The sequence below is a fragment of the Puma concolor genome, chromosome F2 (assembly GCF_028749965.1).
Source record: "Puma concolor isolate L17-30 chromosome F2, mPumCon1.1.hap2, whole genome shotgun sequence".
NCBI classification, from domain to species: Eukaryota; Metazoa; Chordata; class Mammalia; order Carnivora; family Felidae; genus Puma; species Puma concolor.
The window spans coordinates 56,423,786-56,448,219 of NC_141684.1; the positions used below are offsets into that span (position 1 = coordinate 56,423,786).

General features: G+C 35.7%; 1 protein-coding gene and 1 long non-coding RNA gene across 3 annotated transcripts in view; one reads left to right on the plus strand and one right to left on the minus strand.

The window, feature by feature from the left end:
- LOC147572036 (uncharacterized) overlaps positions 1 to 24,434 on the plus strand; it is a 271,873-nt gene that overhangs the window by 77,818 nt on the left and 169,621 nt on the right. The window lies entirely within an intron of this gene.
- Positions 1 to 24,434, minus strand: part of PKIA (cAMP-dependent protein kinase inhibitor alpha) — a 96,732-nt gene that overhangs the window by 27,140 nt on the left and 45,158 nt on the right. The window contains exon 2 of one of the 2 annotated variants that reach the window (XM_086695572.1): positions 10,806 to 10,935. The exons of the other annotated variant lie outside the window; for it this stretch is intronic. The gene's annotated coding sequence lies outside the window, so the exon portion shown is untranslated. The remainder of the gene's footprint in view (positions 1 to 10,805; positions 10,936 to 24,434) is intronic. 2 annotated transcript variants of the gene reach the window in all.

A 24,434-nucleotide genomic window follows, 5' to 3' on the forward strand; every position in this document is an offset into this window, starting at 1 on the left:
CCAAGCTGGATGCTGAATTGACTGAGTCATCCAGGTGTTCCTCACCATTATTCTTTAATATCTTCCTTATTTCTTGAACCCATAATATGGTCTACAGTCATTTTATATTTTCTGTGCCCTAGCTTTGGAATCAGTCATTTCTCCAAAAAGCTATAGTTCCTTCAGCTGGAGGCCTGTAATTTGAATCAAAGATCTGGACACTAGGTGTGCTCATTGCTATTGGCAAGCAGTAGCCCCAGGTACTTCAAACAGACAGAACTAGAGCATTTATGTACATATATACGTACACACATATGAAAAAACATATTCATAAACATTTATATGTTCATGTACACATTCACATTATATCTGTGTTTATTTCTCTGTGTATTGAAAATCATGAGTTCACATTAATATCCTTGATCCTCATTTAACACCACAAAGTTCATTCTAGTTTCCGTCCTTTTCCTATTTTAACACCTTCCTCAGATAATGAGAAACATTGATTACTGTATCCTTAATATCCTTACTTATTGGATCAATCTCCCTGTTAAACACATTCTTATAGCTGACATTCTCCCATCCCATACATTTTCCTCACCTAGTACAAGTTATGACTATCTGTATTGAGTGGTTGCCATGACCACTTCTTCATAAGGATGTCCTTCTCATGCCAATCAGACTTCAACACTCCACACTTTTGCAGACATACTTCTCACCCTTTTCAGGCTCTGAGACACAATGCCAAAGCACTGTGGTTCCCTGCATGCCCACCATCCCCACACCAACAAAGGCTAACTTGATCTCATCTAATAGCTTCTGGACTAAATTGTTCAAGAAGGGAAGGGATAAGGAAGTGGATGAGAAAAGAAATAGACAAGTATTTTTCTTCCCTAAACAATATTTGAAGAGGTTCTTTATTCAGAGAATTATAAAGACATTATGAAGTATCAGCTGAAGAACTGAACCTAGATTACATATTTTTACATATCTATATCCTTTAGCTATATCTATGACACACATGTACACATAATTTTATAGCAAAAAAATATGTAACAAAAATATATTTTAATACACAACAACACACGTATATATAGTGCTATTTTACTGTTAACTACCAGTCCATTTCTATGAATGGATTTGCAAAACTCCTAGCTTGGGATAGCATCTATATTGGTTCTTATTGGATCCTCTTCTTCTTTTATCACTTAGGTTTTTTTAAAAAATTTTTTTTTTCAACGTTTTTTATTTATTTTTGGGACAGAGAGAGACAGAGCATGAACGGGGGAGGGGCAGAGAGAGAGGGAGACACAGAATCGGAAACAGGCTCCAGGCTCCGAGCCATCAGCCCAGAGCCCGACGCGGGGCTCGAACTCACGGACCGCGAGATCGTGACCTGGCTGAAGTCGGACGCTTAACCGACTGCGCCACCCAGGCGCCCCTATCACTTAGGTTTTAAGTTCATCTGTTTGGTGAGTCACAGTTGCATCTCATTAGTGAGTTGTACGATCATTGGTAATCATGTCTGGTCTCCATGTATCTAAGAAAATACACCAGCTCGGTGTCTCTCAAAAGGCTGTCTGCAAACCATTTGCAACAGAATCAGTTGAGGTACTTGTTCAAATTCAGGTTCTTGGATCCTGTCCTAATTTCCTGCTCAGCATCTCTGTAGAGGGTAATGGATATTTGGGAAACATCTCAGCTGATTCTTACGCATTAAATACTGAGACTACGGTGTACCTCACATGTCTATAATTCTTTAAAGCTCACTGTTTAAAACACATAGGTCTTACTAACTATAACAATTTTGTTTTAGCTCTGTTAGTTCACATTTGTTATTTAACCAACTTAGACATTGATAGATATATGAATAGTCTCCAAAGTAAAATATATCTATCTTATGCAAAAATATCTTCTACGGAACGTCTCCACAGAGTGAAATATAAGTGCCTTCCAAGATCTTGTTTGGAGGAATCTTACAGATTTTCCAGATTTTAGGGAGTGGCAAATGCAAAGGCCCTGATCCTGGGAAAACCATTACAAAAAGAAAAATCCTGAAGGAAAGTGTGTGAGAGGATAGTATTATAAATGAAGAAACATTGAATGCATGTAGGAAATGTACAGCAGCTTAATTTTTACTCTAAGAGTGATGGAAATGGGTTTTTAGAAATAATGTGATCTGATTTATGTTTTTTAAGATTGGTCTGGCTATTGTACTGAATAATAGACTATAAGGGTTGGGGCAAGAGAAAAAGCCAGGAGACCGTGGAAGAGGCTGCTTATTGCATTAGATAAGACAAGCAATGGTGTCTTGGAGTGAGTTGAAGATGGTGAGAGGTAGGTAGATTCAGAATATATTTTCCTGTTAGACCTGGCATAAATTTCTCATGGACTGGATGTGGGAATTGTGGGGAAATGAGATTTTAAGGATGATTCCAACATTTTTGGTCTGAAAAACTGGATGAGTTATGGAGCCAGGAAAAACTGGAGTGGAAGGGGTGAATCAGAAGAAAATATTTAGTTTTATCTGCTGACTTTGAAATGTCTACTATGCAGAGAGTGGAGGTAGTGGGAAACTGAAATAAAGAGTCTTGAGCTTGGATGAGTGGTTAGGGTTAGAAGTACGAATCTGGGAACCACAGTCATCTACCCATTAAAGTGATGGGACCAGTTTAAAACTCATGAGTAGTGAGTGTAGATGGAGAGTGAAGAGGGAATGAAGGTTAGGGCATTCTAAAGTTAGACACTGAGGATGGAGTCATGACCAGAGTATACTGGTAAGGAATGACAAGTGAGAAAGGAGGAAATCTAGGAGAGTATGTAATACTAGAAATTATGAAAACTCATTTTCCAAAATTTCCTATGTTAAGGATAAATTAATGCTTGATGTTGTAAAATGAGCTTTAACAAACAGAAAAGCAAATAGTTCATGATTGATTGCAGTGTCATGGGGAATGGAAAAGTTGTGAAAAATTAGGTAATTTTTAAAATTTTAACAATTTCAAACAATTTTAAAATTTTTAAACAAAAGTATCCATTTTAAAAATTAGTACACCATATTTATACATATTTTGTCTTTGTGTCTACTGCAGCTATAGTATGCTATAGGTGAGGGATGAAGAATTATAATTTATACATCAAATTTATGGGAAAAGGGGGAAATCCCTACATTTTTTATAGATTTTTTGTAGAATTCAAGAGTGTTATAGATTTTGAATCTCTTCATATTTCAAACAGAATTTTCTAAATAATCATTATGAATTTATAATCAGAACAAATCTTATATATAAAATGACTTACTTGAATGCATTTATTTCATTTTTATAGGTAAAGACTAGGACTCAGGTTTTTTTGGTTACCAAGTATAATTTCTTATCATAACACATTATTTAAAATGTATAAATAATTTTTAAAAAGGAGCTTACCAGAATATTTTAAGTTTTTTAGAAAATATTAAGTAATTAAAGTCAGAGGAAATAAATCTCATGAGGATTCATTTACAGAAAGAACTCAGAATAGGGTAAGAAAAAGTAGGAGATGTATTTCCACATGGATAAATATGAGATTTTTAGGAGAAAATAATTGAAACTACCCTTAGAAGGGCATAATACTAGCTGAATGAAATAAAGATATCATGGGAATAGTCGATAATTTTGAAGGTGGATTTTGAATATGAAGGCTGATACAGATTAATATGTGATTATAAGAAAGACCAAATGGGAATGCAAATTGGTGCAGCCGCTCTGGAAAGCAGTGTGGAGGTTCCTCAGAAAATTAAAAATAGACCTACCCTATGACCCAGCAATAGCACTGCTAGGAATTTATCCAAGGGACACAGGAGTACTGATGCATAGGGGCACTTGTACCCCAATGTTCATAGCAGCACTCTCAACAATAGCCAAATTATGGAAAGAGCCTAAATGTCCATCAACTGATGAATGGATAAAGAAATTGTGGTTTATATACACAATGGAATACTACGTGGCAATGAGAAAAAATGAACTATGGCCTTTTGTAGCAACGTGGATGGAACTGGAGAGTGTGATGCTAAGTGAAATAAGCCATACAGAGAAAGACAGATACCATATGGTTTCACTCTTATGTGGATCCTGAGAAACTTAACAGAAACCCATGGGGGAGGGGAAGGAAAAAAAAAAAAAAAAAGAGGTTAGAGTGGGAGAGAGCCAAAGCATAAGAGACTGTTGAGAACTGAGAACAAACTAAGGGTTGATGGGGGGTGGGAGGGAGGAGAGGGTGGGTGATGGGTATTGAGGAGGGCACCTTTTGGGATGAGCACTGGGTGTTGTATGGAAACCAATTTGACAATAAATTTCATATATAAATAAAAAATAAATAAATAAATAAATAAAATAAGCACTAAAAAAAAAAAAAAAAAGAAAGAAAGACCAACAAGGTAGTGGAACAAGGGCTTCTTCATTCAAGCATAGTTTACCAGTAGTGAAGGGAACTTTTGATACTGTGGTATGTGCTACTTTAGGACAGTAAACACTTAATTAAAGAAGTAGGTTATGTAAAATATAAATAAGATTCAAAATATTTGTGAAAGGGGGTGCCTTGATGGCTCAGTTGGTTAAGCCTTGGACTCTTGATTTTGGCTCAGGTTATGATCTCACAGTTTTTGAGTTTGAGCCCCGCATTGGGCTCTGTGCTGACAGTGCAGAGTCAGCTTGGGATTCTCTTTCTCCCTCTCTCTCTGCCCCTCCCCAACTCACTCACACACTCTCTGTCTCTCTCTTTCTCTCTCTCTCAAAATAAATAAAATTAAAGAAAAATCATGGATGGTGAAAGCTACGTGGGATTATTTTTAAAAGTTAGGGATGGATGGTTAGTTTAAGTGACTTTTCTTTTTAATAACAAGAATAATTGTCACATAGAAGACCTCACTATGCCACTGAAAAAATCCTGGGACTGCATGACTCCACAGTCTGATTATCTAGAGTTACGCTGTCCAGTATGATATGCATTACCCACATGTGGCGATTGAATACTTGGAATGTGCACTAGTTTGAATCAGGAACTGAAATCTTAATTTTGTTGAGTTTAATTTACATTTAAATTTTAAAAACATGTGCAACTAAAGGCTATACTGTTGAATAACACTAAGAACATTTCCATAATCACAGAAAAATCTATTGACCAGAGCTGACCTAAAATTTTAAAAATTACATTTATTAATTATATTTATTAATTACATTAACAAATTTTACATTTATTTCTCTTTGCTAAGAAAATCTTCTTTTATTAATAAGCAGTACTAGCTAGATGGTTAGATATAAGCTCAAGATGCAAAAACCTGTTGCATTTCTATAAGCCAGAAACAGAGTTCTTAAAAATCATTTAAAATTTAAAGTTCCTTAGGAATAAACCCAGATAAAGATGTGCAAGACATTTGTGGAGAAAATAATAAAGCCTATTGAAAGATATTAATGAAGTCCTAAATAAATGGAGAGATACACCTTGTTTATTGATAGAAAGACTCATCATAATGATGTAAATTCTCCCCAACTTCATTTATATATTCAATACAGTTTGAATCAAAATACTTAACAGAGCTTTGGGGAGCTGCTAATTCTGAAATTTTTATGAGTGGTCAAACGGCCAAGAATAGCTCAGAAACACCTAAAGAACATTAACATGGAAGGATTTACTCAACAGATATGAAGATTATTATAAGCCTATATTAAGACAGTGTGGTGTTGTTTCAGGGTAATCAAATAGACTCATGGAACAAAATAAGGAGTTCAGACTATAATATACAGTATTTGGAAATCTGACATATCACAGAGAAGTCACTACAGATTATTCAGATAAGGATGGACTATTTCGTAAACAGTCCTGGGAAACTTAGTTATTCATCAGGAAACAAAGAAATTGGATAATGCATACAAATACATTCTAGATGAATTAATGGCTTGAATACAGAATAAACAAAAAATAAAAATGAATTTTAGAAGAAAATCTGCTATATCTGTGTAACATCAAGCTAGGAAAGGATATTTTAAGACAAAAAGGCACTAACCTAAAAGTTAAATTTGATTTCATTCAAATTAAGAGCTGCAGTTTATCACAAGATCAAAAAAGTGAGAAGACATAACCTATTTGTACCATGTATAGTTGATAAAGGATTATTAATTTGTATTTAAAGAATAAAAAGAAGCTAATAAGAAAAGGATAATACAAAAATGGACCAAAGATATTCTCTGGAATATCACAGAACAGGAAACATAGTAACAAACAAATGAAAGGATTCTAAACCTACTGGTAATTAAGGAAGCACAAATTAAAACTGTTTTAGATGGAATTGTAGTCCCTAAAATTCATATTCAAAGTCCAAACTCCCATTGTGGCTGTATTTGAAAATAGTGCCTTTTAAAAGGTAATTATGATTCAAAGGAATCATAACAGAGGACCTAATCTGACTGGTGTCCTTATGAGAAGAGGAAGGCACATATACAGTAAAAATGGTCAAGTGAGGACACAGCGAGAAGGTAATAGTCATCTGCAAGCCAAAGAAAGAGGACTCAGGAGAAACCAAACCTACCAACACCTTTTTACTGCACTTCAAACTTGCACAACTGTGAAGACTGAAATTTCTGTTTTTTAAGCCACCCATCAGCGGTATTTTGTTAGGGCAACACTAGGAGACTAATACTAAGACCAAATGAGATTTTATACCAAGGAGATTGGCCATTCTAACCTATGAGATATAGAACAAAAGGACTTCAAATTGATTCCATAACTTGGGAAAACATTTTGTCATTTTCTTTAAAGTTGAATATATAATTCCTTATGACTTAGCAACTCTACTTTTACTTAAATATGGTTAAAATAAGTCTTGCACATGTGTACCAGGAAACATAAAATAAATGTTCATGGAAGCAGTGTTCATAATATGTCCAAAACAACCCAAATATCATCAATAGAGTAATAAATAAGCACATTTTCTTACATTTACAATGAAATACGGTGGTGAAAATTAATGAACACTAATACAACACGCAAGGATGAACCTTAGAAACATAATGTTGAGTGAAAAAAAGCAAGCACAGAAGACTATATAAACTGTGAAATCAATTTTATAAAAATCAAAAATAAGCAAAATCATATATATAGTAAAAAAAATACATAAAAATTAAGTGAATGTTGAACATAAAGCCAAAATCAGAGTTATTTCTCTGGTGAAAACTGGAAGGTGGGACAAGGGTAGAACAAAATGATTCAGCAGTTTGATTCCAGTTCTCAATTTTAGTGGTGTGTTTGCAGGAGTTTATTATTATACCTCATAACTTAATGTATTTGAATATTTTCTTTTGCATGTATTAATTATTATATAATAGCATTTAAAAAATTAAAATCCTCTATCAAAGGTAACCCTTAGTCATTAATTATAGAAAAGGGAATCTACTTTGACGCAACATACATATTTAGTAGTTAATCTTTTACAGTTGAAATCTTTCAGCTATGAAAGTTTTCCCTCTTCACATGAGGGCTTTATTTTCCATATAAAGACATCCTACTTTGGGATAATTTATTGTCATTAATTAAGTGATACTAGTCCTGTGGCTGCCTAGGATTGTTAAAAACAACTGATAACTACATCTCCTGCCTCAAGAGAATACAGAAAAAAGATGGAGTGGGGGAGGTAATATCATACATTATTGATAAATACATATACATACAAAAGCATTACAAAGCTATTTCCCCATTAGCAACTTAGATTTTATTAATAAGTATATCAGAATATCATATATCAATTAAAGAATAAAATAATTAAATATGAGTGGATTTCCTCTTATTTTGCAATGAGTTCCAAGGTGGTATTTTAGATGGTTACTTCCTCTTCATATCTGAGAGAGAGAGTACATGTGGTTTGGTGGAAGCTTCATTATGCTAAAATTTACATTTCTTTCTTTAATGAAATGACTTTTGTCTCTTGGAAATGCAGAAGATAGCAACAGCAGATTATAGAGAAATAGCCACTCATGCAGTACTGTGGCTATCCTACCTACCTGTGGAAAAATATAAATACCAATTTTAGAAGTTAATGATTCTGAAATTGCCCTTATCTTTGTCATTATAAAAATGCTCCAGAAATCATGTTTTGCAAATAATATGGCACAGAAGCTTATCAGGGGATATTCTATCCATAATTGAGTCATTTAATAATATGTCTAATGTAATGGGATGATATGTAAATAATTAAAACTAAATTAATTCTCTACAAAGCTGTAGTAATCAAAACAGTATGGTACTGGCACAAAAATAGACCTAAAGATCAATAGAACAGAAGAAAGAGCCCAAAAATAAACCCACAATTGTTTGGTCCATTAATCTATGACAAAGGAGGCAAGAATATACAATGGGAAAAAAGTCTCTTCAGTAAACAATGCTGAGAACACTGAAGAGCTACATGCAAAAGAATAAAACTGGACCACTTTCTTATACCATACACAAAAATAAACTCAAAATGGATTACAGACCTAAATATGAGATCTGAAACCATAAAAATCCTAGAAGAGAGCACAGGAAGTAATTTCATTGACATCCGCAGCAGCAGCAGCACTTTTCTAGGTATGTTTCCTAAGGGAAGGGAACAAAAGCAAAAATAAACTGTTGGAACTACATCAAAATAAAAAGCTTTTGCATGGTGAAGGAAACCATCAACAAAACAAACAGGCAGTGTACTGAATGGGAGAAGATGGTTGCAAATTATATACCCAATAAGGGGTCAATATCCAAAATATATAAAGAACTTGTACAACCCAATACCAAAAAAAAAAAAAAAAAAAAAAACCAGTCCAATCAAAAATGGGCAGAGAACTAAATAGACATTTTTTCCAAAGAAGACATACAGATGGCCAACAGACGTATGAAAAGATGCTCAACGTCATAATCATCAGGGAAATGTAAATCAAAACCACAATGAGTTGTCACCTTACACCTGTCAGAATAACTGAAATCAAAGACAAGAAATAACAAATGTTGGTGAGAGTATGTGGAAAAAAAGGAACCCTTGCTCAGTGTTGGTGGTAATATAAATTGGTACAGCTACTATGGAAAACAATATGGAGAAATACCATATGATCTAATAATTCCACTACTGGGTATTTACCTAAAAAAAAAAAACAACAAAAAAACACACACTAATTTGAAAAGATATGCACCCTGTTTGTTGCAGCATTATTTACAATACCAAACTATGGAAGCAACTTAAGTATCCATCAACAGACAAATGAATAAGAAAGATGTGGTATACACACACACATGCACACGCACGTGCGCACACACACACACACACACACACGTATATGCACAGGAATATTACACAATCATCAAAAAGGATAAGATCATGCCATTTGAGACAAAATGGATGAACCTAGATGGTAGTATTAAGTAAAATAAATCAGGTTGAGAAAGACAAATACCCTATGATTTCACTCATATATGGAATCTAAAAAACAAAAACAAATGAATAAATAAGAAATAAAAAGAATCAAAACTACAAATACAAAGAACAAACTGACAGCTGCCAGAGGGAATGGGAGTAGGAGAATGGGCAAAATGCGTGAAGGGGAGTGGAGATATGGGCTGCCAGTTATAAAATGAGTAAGACAGGAATAAAAAGCACAGCATGGGGAATATCGTCAATGATATTGTAATAGTGTTATATGCTGACTGACGATAGCTACACTTGTGATGAGCATAGGTGAGAGATGTTGAATCATTATGTTGTACACCTAAAACGAATGTAACATTACAAATGTTACAACTATACAACAAATGTGTCAACTATACTCAAAAAAAAATAAAAGTAGATAAATTCTTCAGCTATATCAGTAGTGTGAGATCTAGACTTTCAACTAATGGATACTTCTGTCATAGATTTTCGCAATATGGGGTCTGTCTTGGTCTTATAATTATCCTTAGAATCATGGGGACTGATCCATTCTTGCAACAAATTTTATTGCTTACATTCAAAGTGTCAGTTACAGTGCTGGATCCTGAGAATACAGAAGTCGACACACAAGGAAATATAAGGATAAAACACATTTTCTAACACATTAACTTTTCTCATTCATTCATCCATAAGTCATTCAACATGGGTCTTATATTGAGTACTGAGTACAGACCGGGTGATATGGTAAACGCTGAATCCAACTGCGAATGAGATGGATAGGCCCTGATTTTGATGTCACTACTGTCTTTTGTCTTGCCATACAATGAGATATCTTTATTAATTTTGCTTTAAGGTTTTATCTGAAATTGCTAATGAAAAATAAAGTGGTTAGTGTAGTTTTGACATGCATAGGTAAATTCCCATGCCCCATTTTCCTCCCTTTTAACTCCCTATGTACACTCACTTTTTGCCAAGACCAAAACTAAGTGTGCCCCAACAAGAACCTTCACACCATTGACTGCAGCTCTTCCTTACTTAGACTTGTTGTCATCATAGCCCTTAATTTTGATAAGCAACTAAAAGGTCATGAAGACAACCTAGAATATGATTTGTCTTAGGAGAAAGTAACAAAAAGATTAATCTGCTGCTCCACATGACTAACCTCCTAGGATTAAACCAGTCACCAAGATCACTATATGTACTAGGCAACAGTGAGCTAAAAATGGAAAAAAAGCATCATACTGTTATTGTATTCATTTCCCTCCAAGGTACTCTGATAAACACCATAGGGAATTGCAAACAACTTCCTTGTATGTTATATATCCATCGTTTTCCAAATAGTCATGTCTTATCCAGCCATCAGCATACTTTTTCTGAGGTGGTTGAATGTGAGACTAAGTGTTCCTACCTGATTGGAAACCTTCTTGTCCTTAATTCATTGGCTATACTTGATTTTTTTTTCCCCTTGGGTTAGACTTTCAGACTTCTATCAGAAACTGCTCCTTTGGGGAAACCAGGCCTTCCAGAAACTCGGGAAACTAAAATGGAGACAGCAAGAGAAAGGGACATTTATTTTTACTTAGAGATCTCAATTTTTTAAAATTTTAAGTAAATGTCCAAATGTAGGGTTCCTAAGCAGTATAAACTTCTACGTTATAAGTTTATATCCAGTTTATAAGTTTGCTAACTCAGAAGTGAATATGACAAGGGTTTAGGTTGTATTTTGCCTTCAAGCCAAACAAAAAGAAAGCCCCGTTATCCTTTGATCATTACAACACAAAAGGCAAAAAAGGCAAGTTTTCTGTTTCTGTAAAATTTACTTCCTTTCTTCAGTCTTCATCTAGATCTTTAGTAAACTATTAATTTGATTAAATTATTCATAAACATAGGAACTTAGAGAAGTATATTTCACAGAGACCTTTAATGTATAATATTCACTGCACACATGCACCATGAGCTCCTCTTTTCAAGCACTGATGGATACATAAGGGTGTGAATGTCTCTGGGTAGCACAAGGATGTGTCTTTTCTTGGGATGGGGAGATGGGGAGAGAATAAATCTGTTGAATGCTAGTCAGTGATTTAGAAAAAGAGATATTAGGGTAAAAGGAAAGGCTGGCTACAAGTGAAGCAATAAAGTCCTAAAGCTGTGCTTCCAAAATAATAATAGCAGTTTTCTGAGTAGTTGAGGAAGCAATCTCCACAAATTATAGTCACACCTGTTACAGACCATATGCTGATAAATTCCAAAGCATCATTAATGGAAAACAAATGGCACTATCTTACTTACCTTCCCTTTATCCATTGACCATTCTCATATAAATTATTTTTCTCTTCAAAGTTATGTTCTTTCCTATCTGTTTATAATAGGATCTAGGAAGAGTGACACATAATGTGCCATGCCTTGATACTTTTACAGTGAGACTCTGCAAGGACTAGTGAATCATTATGAGGCTATAAATTGTTTGAGATTGAATTCCCTTAGAAGCAGAACTTGAAGAGAATTTGAATGCAAACTGTTTATCTGGGAGGTAGTCCCAGGAAACCCAGAAGTGGAGTGGGAACTGAGAATAGAGGCATGGGAGGAAGCCAGTAGTGGTGCTTTACTGAACAGATTACTCCTGGGGAGAACTGCTGTCAGTCCTTCAGGGGAGTTCTGTGAGACTACAGAGTGTGATTCAGTTACCCCAATAGTGGGTGAGAAACTGTCATTGGTTGAAAGCTACACCCACATACATCAACTCTTGGGCACTTCTGGCCTGTACAGGGTAGATAATTGCAGGTGATAGCATGATTCTATCAGTCTTTACTGCAATGATGAGTGCTGGGGAGCACCGACAGCATCTGATACAGTGGGGATGGGGATATTAATGACTAGCTTGAAAGTCCAAGTGGAAAACCTTAAGTTCTTGGGTTAATGGTTTTACTTTCAGGCATTTAAGCACTAATAGATCAACAATTTCCGTTATTAAATCAAGTCTAAGATCTCAAGTCCCCAATCTTTTTGGAAAACTGGGTGTCTTTGATAGATATTTAAAAAGTGAATGATTAAGATTTCAAGTTGATCATTCATTCATTCAACAAGCATTTACCGAACACCTAAAATATGCCATAGGTATACTAGACACCAGTGTTACCATTATTAAAAGCATTATCTTACCATCTGGAATGCAATGTATTAGGACACCCAGATAAGTAAATCCGTAATTATAACATAAATTATTACAGCATGTTATAGGAAGACATAGCAGGGCCATAATTCATGCTGTGGACAGTGGTATGTGAGTATCAGCAGGGCTTATTGTAGAAGGCACTATGTGAGATGGATATGTAACATGAATGAGGAGTGATTTTTGAGACAAAGAGGAGAGAAATTCATGGTAGCAAGAAAAAGAATAGTTAAGGATTAGACTAGAAAGGAATTACATATACAATCAGTATACTCACTGAAGTATAATAAGAACATGGAGAAAGAGTTAGAAATCAGATCACGAATGGTCCATGTAGTAGTGCCATGGTATGAATGTTTGTGTTCTCCCCAAATTCATGCGTTGAAATCCTAATCCCCAAATGTAATGGTATTAGTTGGTGGGGCCTTTGGGAGGTGATTAGGTCATGAGGGTAGAGCCCTCTTGAATGGGATTAGTGATTTGGTAAAAGAGACCCCACTGAGCTCCCTACCACTTTCTGCCACTTGATACAATGACAAATTTGTGACCCACAAAAGGACCCTCACCCAGCCACACTGCCCTGATTTTGGACTTCCAGACTCCAGAACAATAATTCCATTGTTCATAAGCCACCCACTCTGTAGTATTTTGTTATAGCAGTGCAAATAGACTAATACAGTTAGAATGCAAGATTTTATCCTAAGCAAGAGGTAAATGCACTGAAGGATTTTAACTGGAAAGTTAAAGTTAGAAGAGAGAGAAAAGTTGATTTTCATAACATAATCAGAAGTTTTTGTAAGAAAAATTTGCCTGTGTTTTCTTTCAGTGGCTGGATTGTTGGGGAAGGGTGATGGCAATTCTGGATATAGAAAGATTAGTTAGTAGTCCATTGATATAAGTCAAACAAGAAAGTAAATATAGAATTTCTGAATTTGTGACTGACATTTCTTTCAGTACTTGAAAAATATTATGACAATGTTCTCGCTCCAAGCTTCAGATTAGAAATATTCTGGGGGCGCCTGGGTGGCTCTGTCAGTTAAGCATCCGACTTCAGCTCAGGTCATGATCTCATGGCTCATTGAGTTCAAGCTCTGCATCAGGCTCTGAGCTGACAGCTCAGACCCTGCAGCCTGCTTCAGATTCTGTGTCCCTCTCTCACTCTCTCCCTCCCCTGCTCACGTTCTCTCTCCTCTCTCTCTTAAGAATAAATAAAACATTGGCACAAAAACAGACACATAGACCAATGGAATAGAATAGAAACCCCAGAACTAGACCCACAAACGTATGGCCAACTAATCTTTGACAAAGCAGGAAAGAATATCCAATGGAAAAAAGACAGTCTCTTTAACAAATGGTGCTGGGAGAACTGGACAGCAACATGCAGAAGATTGAAACTAGACCACTTTTTCACACCATTCACAAAAATAAACTCAAAATGGATAAAGGACCTGAATGTGAGACAGGAAACCATCAAAACCCTAGAGGAGAAAGCAGGAAAAGACCTCTCTGACCTCAGCCGTAGCAATTTCTTACTTGACACATCCCCAAAGGCAAAGGAATTAAAAGCAAAAATGAACCTCTGGACCTTATGAAGATAAAAAGCTTCTGCACAGCAAAGAAAACAACCAACAAAACTAAAAGGCAACCAACGGAATGGGAAAAGATATTTGCAAATGACATATCGGACAAAGGGCTAGTATCCAAAATCTATAAAGGGCTCACCAAACTCCACACCCGAAAAACAAATAACCCAGTGAAGAAATGGGCAGAAAACATGAATAGACACTTCTCTAAAGAAGACATCCGGATGGCCAACAGGCACATGAAAAGATGCTCAACGTCGCTCTTCATCAGGGAAATACAAATCAAAACCACACTCAGATAACACCTCACGCCAGAGTGGCCAAAATGAACAAATCAGGAGACTATAGATGCTGGAGAGGATGTGGAGAAATGGGAACCCTCTTGCACTGTTGGTGGGAATGCAAACTGGTGCAGCCACTCTGGAAAACAGTGTGGAGGTTCCTCAAAAAATTAAAAATAGATCTACCCTATGACCCAGCAGTAGCACTGCTAGGAATTTACCCAAGGGATACAGGAGTACTGATGCATAGGGGCACTTGTACCCCAATGTTTATAGCAGCACTCTCAACAATAGCCAAATTATGGAAAGAGCCTAAATGTCCATCAACTGATGAATGGATAAAGAAATTGTGGTTTATATACACAATGGACTACTACAGGGCAATGAGAAAGAATGAAATATGGCCCTTTGTAGCAACATGGATGGAACTGGAGAGTGTGATGCTAGGTGAAATAAGCCATACAGAGAAAGACAGATACCATAGGGTTTCACTCTTATGTGGATCCTGAGAAACTTAACAGAAACCCATGGGGGAGGGGAAGGAAAAAAAAAAGAGGTTAGAGTGGGAGAGAGCCAAAGCATAAGAGACTCTTAAAAACTGAGAACAAACTGAGGGTTGATGGGGGGTGGGAGGGAGGCGAGGGTGGGTGATGGGCATTGAGGAGGGCATCTTTTGGGATGAGCACTGGGTGTTGTATGGAAACCAACTTGACAATAAACTTCATATATTGAAAAAAAAAGAATAAATAAAACATTAAAAAAATATTAAAGAAATGTTCTGTCATTGGAACTGATGTTTCTCTGTAAGTAGTACATTGTTTCTCCTTGTCTGCTTTCAAGATTTTTTTATCTTTATTTTTTCTAAGTTTAATTATGATGTGTCTTGGCAAGGATATCTTTGTATTTATCCTATTTGGAGTTTCTCAGATTCTTGAATCTTCAGGTTTATGTCTTTTACAAATTTGGGTACTTTTTAGTCATTATTTCTTTGAATACTCTGTCAGTCCTACTTGCTCTCGTTTCATTCTGGGACTTTGGTAATATGAATGTTAGCTCTTTTTTTTTTTAACATTTATTTTTGAGAGAGAGAGAGACAGAGAGAGACAGAGCATGAGTGGGGAAGGAGCAGAAAGAGAGGGAGACACAGAATCAAGAGCAGGCTCCAGGCTCCGAGCTGTCAGCACAGAGCCCACATGAGGCTCAAACCCACAAAACATTTTATCATGACCTGAGCCAAAGTAAGACACTTAATCGACTGAGCCACCATGTGCCCCAAGTGTTAGCTCTTTTTTTTTTTTTTTATTGTTCTACAGGTTCTTGAGATCCTTTTCCTTCTTCACCTCCATCTCCCAGTCTGGTTTACTCTCTGTTTCTCAGATCTGATGAATTCTATTGATCTATCTTCAAGTTAATGATTCTAGACTTTGTCATCTCCACTCTAAAGCCTATCTAATAAGATTTTTATTTTGGTTATTGTATTTTTCAGTTTTATCGTTTTCATTTGTTTTTATTGTTATAATTTCCACTTCTTTGCTTACATTTTCTATTTTTTCCCCATTTGTTTCAAGGAATACATAATTGCTTACTGGAAGCATTTACATGATAGCTTATTTGAAATCCTTTTTAGATAATTCCAACACCTTATTTATCTTGGTGTTGGTGCATGTTGTTTGTATTTTTTCATTTGTTTTGTGATTTCCTGGTTCTTGGCCTGATGAGTAATTTTCAATTATATTTGAACATTTTGAGTATTATATGAATCTGAATCTTATTTAATCTTATTATTATTATTTTAAGCAGCAAGATCCCTATATTGAGATGTGGCATGAAGACTGGGGTGGGAATACGTAGGTACAGCTTTCCACTGGGCCCTATTGACAATACTTCAGCAAAAGTGGGCACTGATTCACATGGTTCACTGCAGACAGATGTGATAGAAATTCAGCTCTCCTCTCTCCTCCTGCCCTGCTGATACCTGTGCCCCACCACCCCAAAGTAGGACCATTCATAGCATCATATTTCCTGTAAGTGGGATGGAGGTTCAGCTCCCCAGCAGGTCCCCTGACATTAGGGGAGGTGGAAGGGAAGTGTTAATTGTCTTTCTTCACACCATCTTTCCATTGATGCTGGTTGTGGGCAAAGGCTCAGCTCTCTGCTGACACCAGGGTGGGAAGAGAACCAGCCCTGCTTTGTGCCACCTCATTGTATCTTAGTGCTTTAGGAAGAGAATAGGCATTCTGCACCCTACTGGGTCTTACTGACACCAGGTGACAGGGTGGTGTCACCCTGTCAAAGTAGAGTGTCAAAGTAGAGTGACTATTAGCTTCAACTTGCAACATCCTATTATTGATTTCAAGTAGAGGTGGAGGCTAAGCTCCCAAACTGGACCCTAAGACTGTGTGAGGGCAGTCCAGTGTTAACTAGCCTTGTCAGGCCACCTTCTTAAGTCTTTGCTGATTGATAGGGGTGGAGGCTCAGCTCACTGCTGGGCCACACTGAAGTACCCTGGTAGGAGAACCAGAGTGCTGCCTGCTTTTGGAGGGCAAAAGTGGGATGGTATTGAAAATCAGGTCCTCGCTTGGTCCCACGAAAACCAGGGGGCATAGGTGGTGAATGCAACTTTTCCATTGGTATTTGGCTTGAGCAGTGCATGTATTACCAAAATGGTTTTCTGGTGTTAGCAACCCTTTTCCTCAGACTTTGGCTCGGTAGACCAGGTTTTCCTTGAGACGTTTTTACGTCTCTTGTTCTGTTGGTGGTTATGGGTCAGAGGTTCCTGCAGTGTCCTCTGCAGGATATATAGGGAGCAATAGGAAACAGGGAAGTCATCGCCATGTCATTCCTCAAGTCCTAAGGTTCCTAGTAAGTCCACCTTATTTCCATCTTTAAGTGTCTTCCTATGCTTTTTTTTTTTTTTTTTTTTTTATGCTGTGTTCAGGGTTTTAGTTTTAAGTGTGAGGACCTGGGAGAAATGGGCTACCCCATCTTATTGGAAGCAGATGTCAGGTAGTCTATTGATGTTTAAAATGTAGATTTTCACACTTTTATTTTTTTTTTTAATTTTTTTTTTCCAACGTTTATTTATTTTTGGGACAGAGAGAGACAGAGCATGAACGGGGGAGGGGCAGAGAGAGAGGGAGACACAGAATCGGAAACAGGCTCCAGGCTCTGAGCCATCAGCCCAGAGCCTGACGCGGGGCTCGAACTCACGGACCGCGAGATCGTGACCTGGCTGAAGTCGGATGCTTAACCGACTGCGCCACCCAGGCGCCCCCACACTTTTAAAAGTCAAGTGTTTTGTTGGATTTGAAATTTAAAAATAAGCAAGGAATGAGGCAAGAATGATCTATGTGGTAATAGATCAGAGATGGAAACTTCAATATACATTCATGTTTCACTTAATATTGACACACATGATTATGTACAGAAATGTTTATAGATAGGCGTATATACATGGCTAGTATACACACATCTTTCTCTTTGCTCAGTCAGACCTAGAAGCAATGACACCCTAGCAGGAATGAGCATACCTCCCCCCAGATCTTAGTGTCTAATACCATTCCCCAATAAAAGGATCTAGGGCTCCTTGGAAAAATGGCTGATTCTCAGACTGGGACAGTAAATATAAAAGATGAGCCTAGACCCTCTTTCAAAAAAAAACAATGAAGTACTAAAAAACACAGACGTATATGGATGGGGATATAGCAAAGTCGCACAAGAGCCAACTGAAAGTGTTCAGATTGGTCACAACCAGAACAATTTCAGCAATAAAGTAGCATTACATTATAACCCAAAGTATAAAATAAAAATCCATGAGTTCTTACTGATAAAAATGAATAATGGAATACATAATTAAATGGGGGAAAACAGATAAATCTCCAATGCAAAATTCCAAATAGTTTATGTAGATACTCCACCTTAAGCATAACTCCTCACTTCTTAGTTGTGGGCTGAGCATAATGATGTTCTTCCAACATGTACAATTTGGAATTGGGGAAAAGAGTAACTTTACCTGAAAAATACTACCTCATACTACGCTACCTTTATATGACTAATATGTACCATGGGCATGATTCCACTTCAGAGGGCAGAGATTATCATAAACATTGATTGTAAGCAATGTCTAAAGTACAGTGAAATTTAGAGTACATAATGTCATTGAACGTGATTCTATCTCTAATATGGCTAATCTCAGATTGTTTTTATTGGTGCAAAATACAAAAATCATCAGGGAATGTTATGCTTAACTTTTAAGAACAGTTAAGGTATGTTATTTAGCAAATTCTCCTTCATGCTTTTGAAAACAGGGCAGTTCTTCTACTCTGACACTGGGCACAAAAATGAGTTTGTCATTTTTTTTCCATTGACCCCTTTCTCACCTTTTCTCCTGTGTTATATTTGTTCTACTTTCTCAAGAACTAGTATTTATTCTCGTTGATATTATGATATAAATTATAGAATAAATGCACTCATTTATTCATTCAATTATTTATTAAATGAATCTTTACTGAACACCTACATAAGGCAAAAAAAAAAAAAAAGGCAGGAAACTAATCTGGGTTGCACTGAAAAATAATCAACTCAGTTAAAATCTTTGCTAATAACAAGTGTTACTCAATTTACTGGAAATTACATTTCATTATGGGGGCTCACAGACTCAGGGAAAAGCAAAACCTAAATAATAAAAAAAGTAATAAAAGTCCTATCCATATATTGAGTGCCTGCTTTGTATCTGACTCTGTGAAAGAAACTCTAAAATGATTAGGGATGTTTTGAGGATTGTCTGTTATAATTGGAATCTCCATTTTATAGATAAAAATAAAAAGACTCACAGATTAGGTTACTCACCTAAAATGAAATGGCCCAGAAACAGCACAACTGTAATTAGAACTTTAGATTTTATGATGCCACAGCCTATGCTTCTAATCACAATGTGTGTGTGTGTGTGGGAGAGAGAGAGAGAGAGAGAGAGAGAGAGATAGAGAGAGAGAGAGAGAGAGAGGAAGTGGGAGAGAGAGAGGGAGTAATAGGGAACTTCTGAGAAATGGTGCGTACTGCCAGGTATCCATCAATAATTTAGGAACTCCTAACTATGCAAATAATTGTTAATCATAAGGCTGAACTAAGGATCTAAGGATCTCTCACTTTTGAACTAAGAACTTAAAAGGTTTCCATAAGTTGATTTGAAATTTTACACTTACATAAGATACTTATTACAGACAGTCAAAGTATAATTCAGTAACTGAAGAGCTCTGAAAATACTGGAAGCATTCATATCAGTGCAGTTTCATAATGTGGATAATAGAGGATTTAAGAAATTGGCAGATGTACCTGGAAGACTCATTTGTTTCCATTTCTGTGAAGATAAGTGAATAAAAATAAGAAAAGTAGAAATGAATGGCTAGCAATTTTAAGTAGTTTTTTAATCTCCATACTAGGAGAGACTAAGCAAAAAAAAAAAAAAAAAAAAGGATCTTGAAATGATATTTTTGAAGCACTTACAATTGCATCTGGTCTTTTTATATCAAATAACTTGGAATATGAACTATAAAATAAATCTAATCCCTGATGATAGAATTGTTGACTTGATCTGAAAGTATGAAATGTAACATGATGTGGTAATCAGAGAGTCTTAAGAAAAGCAGTAGAAACTTCCTCACTGCTTCTCTTAAAAAGCAAAATTATAAAAAGAACCATGTTAAATATTATTTTGAAACAAAAACAAAATTTTCATACTGTTACAGAATTTTAAAATTTTTATTTTGGTTTAATTTATAATAAATATTCATATATTTACATAGTTGTCACAAGGTAAACATGATTTTGAAATCAGATTTCTTCATTAAGCATTCTGTTTTGCTGCATTTTCTTGTAATTATAATAATGAATTTTCTACTAAGGAGATATAACTAACTAAAATATTTTCTTATTGTTGACTATTAAAGATGTTTCAAATTTTTTGTTATTAGGTATGACCTGACAATGAACACCTTTATATAATAATTTTCTAAATATCAATTATTTATTAAAGTTTCCAGACTTAGAATTATTATGTAAAACCTATGACCTTTTCATCTTGTGAGATATTGCCAAATTACTTTTCAAAAGATGAAATCAAATTATATTACCAAGATCTTTGTCAACACAAAATAAATATAAAATTTTTTATTTTGTTATATTAATAAACTGAAACCTCACATTCCATTTCTTTGAATTTTTACACAACTATTGAGGTTGAATATCACATACATATTTCAAATACTAATCATGTTTTCTCTCTTTTTTTTAAGTTTATTTATTTTGAGAGCAAGAGAGCATGAGTGGGGAAAGGGCAGAGAGAGAGGGAGACAGAGAGAATCCCAAGCAGGCCCAGCACTGTCAGTGAAGGGCCGAATCTGGGGCTCGAACTCATGAACCTCGAGACCATGACCTGAGCTGAAGTCACATGTTTAACCAACTGAGCCACCAGGTACCCCATAATTGTATTTTCTCTTCACTGCCATCTTTAACTTTTCTACCTCTTCATAACTTACAGCCAGGTAGTTGGAGAGAAAAATTACATGGCAAAGGCAAATTAGTATTCCAATAAATTAAAGATTACCAATTTCAAATGGGGTTTTCAAGACTGGAAATATGGCTCTGACTTACTAGTAAGTTCTTTTTAATTGTCCTTAAAGGACTGATTTTTTTTTTACAAATCTTCCCCAGTCTCCTGAAATTTCCCTCTATCCTCTCTATCTCCCTTGTTCTTAGGAGAGGAGTTGTCTCATATCTCATTAAGAATATAGAAGTCACTGGGGCACCTGGGTGGCTCAGTCGGTTAAGCATCCGACTTCGGCTCAGAAATCTCCTGGTTCGTAAGTTGGAGCTCCACATCAGGCTCTGTGCTGACAGCTCAGAGCCTGGAGCCTGCTTCGGATTCTGTGTGTGTCTCTCTCTTTGACCCTTCTCTGCTCGCACTCTGTCTCTCTCAAAAATAAATAAACATTTAAAAACATAGTAAAAAAAAAAGAAAATAGAAGTCAGTAAATAACTCACTGTCGAATCCATTAATTCATTAGCATTTGTACAGATCTTTGTATTCCTTTTTGTTGTAAGAGTTAAAGTAAAAAGCCATTTTCACTATACCTAGTGGGTATTCCATTTTCTCTCATCTTCTCAAGTACTTCGCAGCACTGCATCTTCCACAACTTGAAAACTCCTTACGAATTATTCCCATCAAAATTCAACTTCTAGACTAAGTAACTCCTACTTAAAATGTTAAAAAAATATACTCAACATCTTCTCTTGATCCCTGTCTATCTTCTGTATCTAATTCATGGCTGAGCTTTTTAAAAGTGTCTTCATATACTGTTTCCATTTCTTCACATCCCATTTATTCTATAATTTAGTTCCATCTGGCTTCTCTCACCCCAACCTCTTTGCCCACTGCCTTGAAATTTTACTTATAAATGTCACCAGCTATCTCCATGTCAACACAACCAATGGACAGTTTTGGTCCTCATATTTCTAGGCTCTTTGTTCTTTAAAGAAGAAAACAAAAGCAAAAAACTTTGTTTTTATGCTTCTATGCTTTTATACCCTCGTAATCTTCTATCTCAGTATATTTTAGTGGCTCCCCTTCTTTAATCTCATATCTAAATATTCTATTAGTTTTAGTTGTCTTCAGTGCAATATACAACTTATGAAGGATTATTCTCAACATTTAGTTTTCATAATAATGCTAATAGCAGTAATCAATACTTCTATAATGCTTCCATGAGCCAGACACTATTTTAAGACAGTTTTATATATATATATATATATATATATATATATATATATATGTATATATATATGTATATATATGTATATATGTATATATATGTATATATGTATATGTATATATACATATACTGTTACATACAAATTTATATAGTAAATTATATACAAATATATATAATTTATACATATTTATATACTGTTATATATATATATATATACCATTATATATATTTATATACATTATACACATTACATATGAATTTACCCTCCTCATAAACCTATGAGATAAGTCTTATTATTATTCCATATTACAAATAAAGAAACAGGCACTGAGTGGTTAAGTGTGATTACCCAGTGTCACATGAGCAGTAATTGGTGATGTCCTGAATTGAGTTAATGATGGGTAAGTTAAAGAGTTTAGAGAAGGCAAGTTAAATGATGTCTCATGGATTGGCCTTAAAATGAGCAAAATTTAATTAATGACATATAAAGTACCAGAAAGCAATGAATGGAACATTTTTTACTGAATGCAAACTACTAAGTCATAAATCAGTAACTAAGTGTGATTGATTCTTATTGAATGAAATTATTTCTCTGTTCTTTTGAAAAAGAAATATTCTTATTCTATTGTTTCACATTTTTTTCATTCATTCACATATTTGCTCATTTATTAAACACACATTTCCTAAGCACTTTCCATGCCCCAGTCTCTGTTGAAAGCCTCAGAGGATTCAATGGTGAAGGAGAAAGCACCAAGTCCTTGCTCTTAATCAAATGCCCCAGAGGTGGGGGAAGAAGAGTAAACATATTGATAAATTTCATATAAGTGACAGAAATATAACTGGATAATGGGATAGAGAGGCACTGAAGAGGCAGGTATCTGGCCAAAACAATAGTGGCCCTTTGAATTGAAATGTTAATGATTAGAGGGATAATGGTCTAGGTACAAGTACCAGCAAATGCAAACCTGTGAGGAAAATGTGCCTGGAACCAGGTGAAGGTTGGGGAACGATACCAAAAGTGGCCAGAGCATACAGTACTCCTAAGCCTCACTCAATGGTTTATATTTTTCTCTTCACAGTAGATAGTTGTTAGATGTAAGAAGCAGGCAGTGATATCATCTGATTTGTGTTTTTTAAAAGATTACTTTGACTGTTGAGTCTACTACAAAAACAGAATAGCTGTACCTCTATGAGGTGTGGATAATAAATTTTAAAAATCCCCAATGAGCTCATAAATGGTTCATTAATTATCACCATTAGTCTCAACTATATTGCATTAATATAAGCTTGGTGACTCTGGGCCTGGGGCATGATAAATTAGGGAACCCAACTATTTTCAAATAATGTAATTTGAAAAATTCTCAAACTTGTTGAGGTTCAGGAATATCATTTTATTGATCGGGGCTGGATGAGAGGTCTAGAGTAAGAAAAGAGCACATGCCAGTTCTCTTCCTCTGTCTATTCTTCCTTTCTGTGGGAGAAGTGGTGGGAGGGATGTGGATGCAACACTTAAATTTCAGAACTAGTTCGATTTCATTAAGTATTTGCTAAAAAACTACTATATGTTAGGCACTAGCTGAGACTGGGAATACAGAGTGAATAGTAATAAGAGCAGCTATTACTAATAAGAGCAAGGCACTGTGCTAATGCATAACATGTACCATCTCATGTTATATTAATTTACACATTAACTCTATGCAGTAGGTGCATGTATTATCCCATTTGCCACATAAGAAATCTGATACTTTTAAGGGCTTCAAGGTTACATAGCTAGTCAGGGGTGTAGGCAGTCAGTAGATCACTTTCTTTTTTTTTTTTAATTTTATTCTTACATTTATTCATTTTTGAGAGACAGAGAGAGGCAGACTGCAAGGGGGGGGGGGCAGAGAGAGAGGGAGATACAGAATCTGAAGCAGGCTCAAGGCTCCAAGCTGTCAGCACAGACATGGGGCTCAAACTCACAAACCATGAGATCATGACCTGAGGTGAAGTCGGACGCTTAACCGACTGAGCCACCCAGGTGCCCCAGATCACCAACTTTCTCAACCATTATGCTGTATTGTCTTCAAGGACCCTACTGAGAAGTACAAAATTATACATATAATTCAAAATTATACATAAGACCACCTGGTACAAAGTAACTGCTTGAAAAGGCTTGCGTTTACGAAAGATGCACTTGGAGAGAAGACTGTGAGAAAGGATCACAAAAATGCACTCTCTGTACTAAGGGGCAACAAA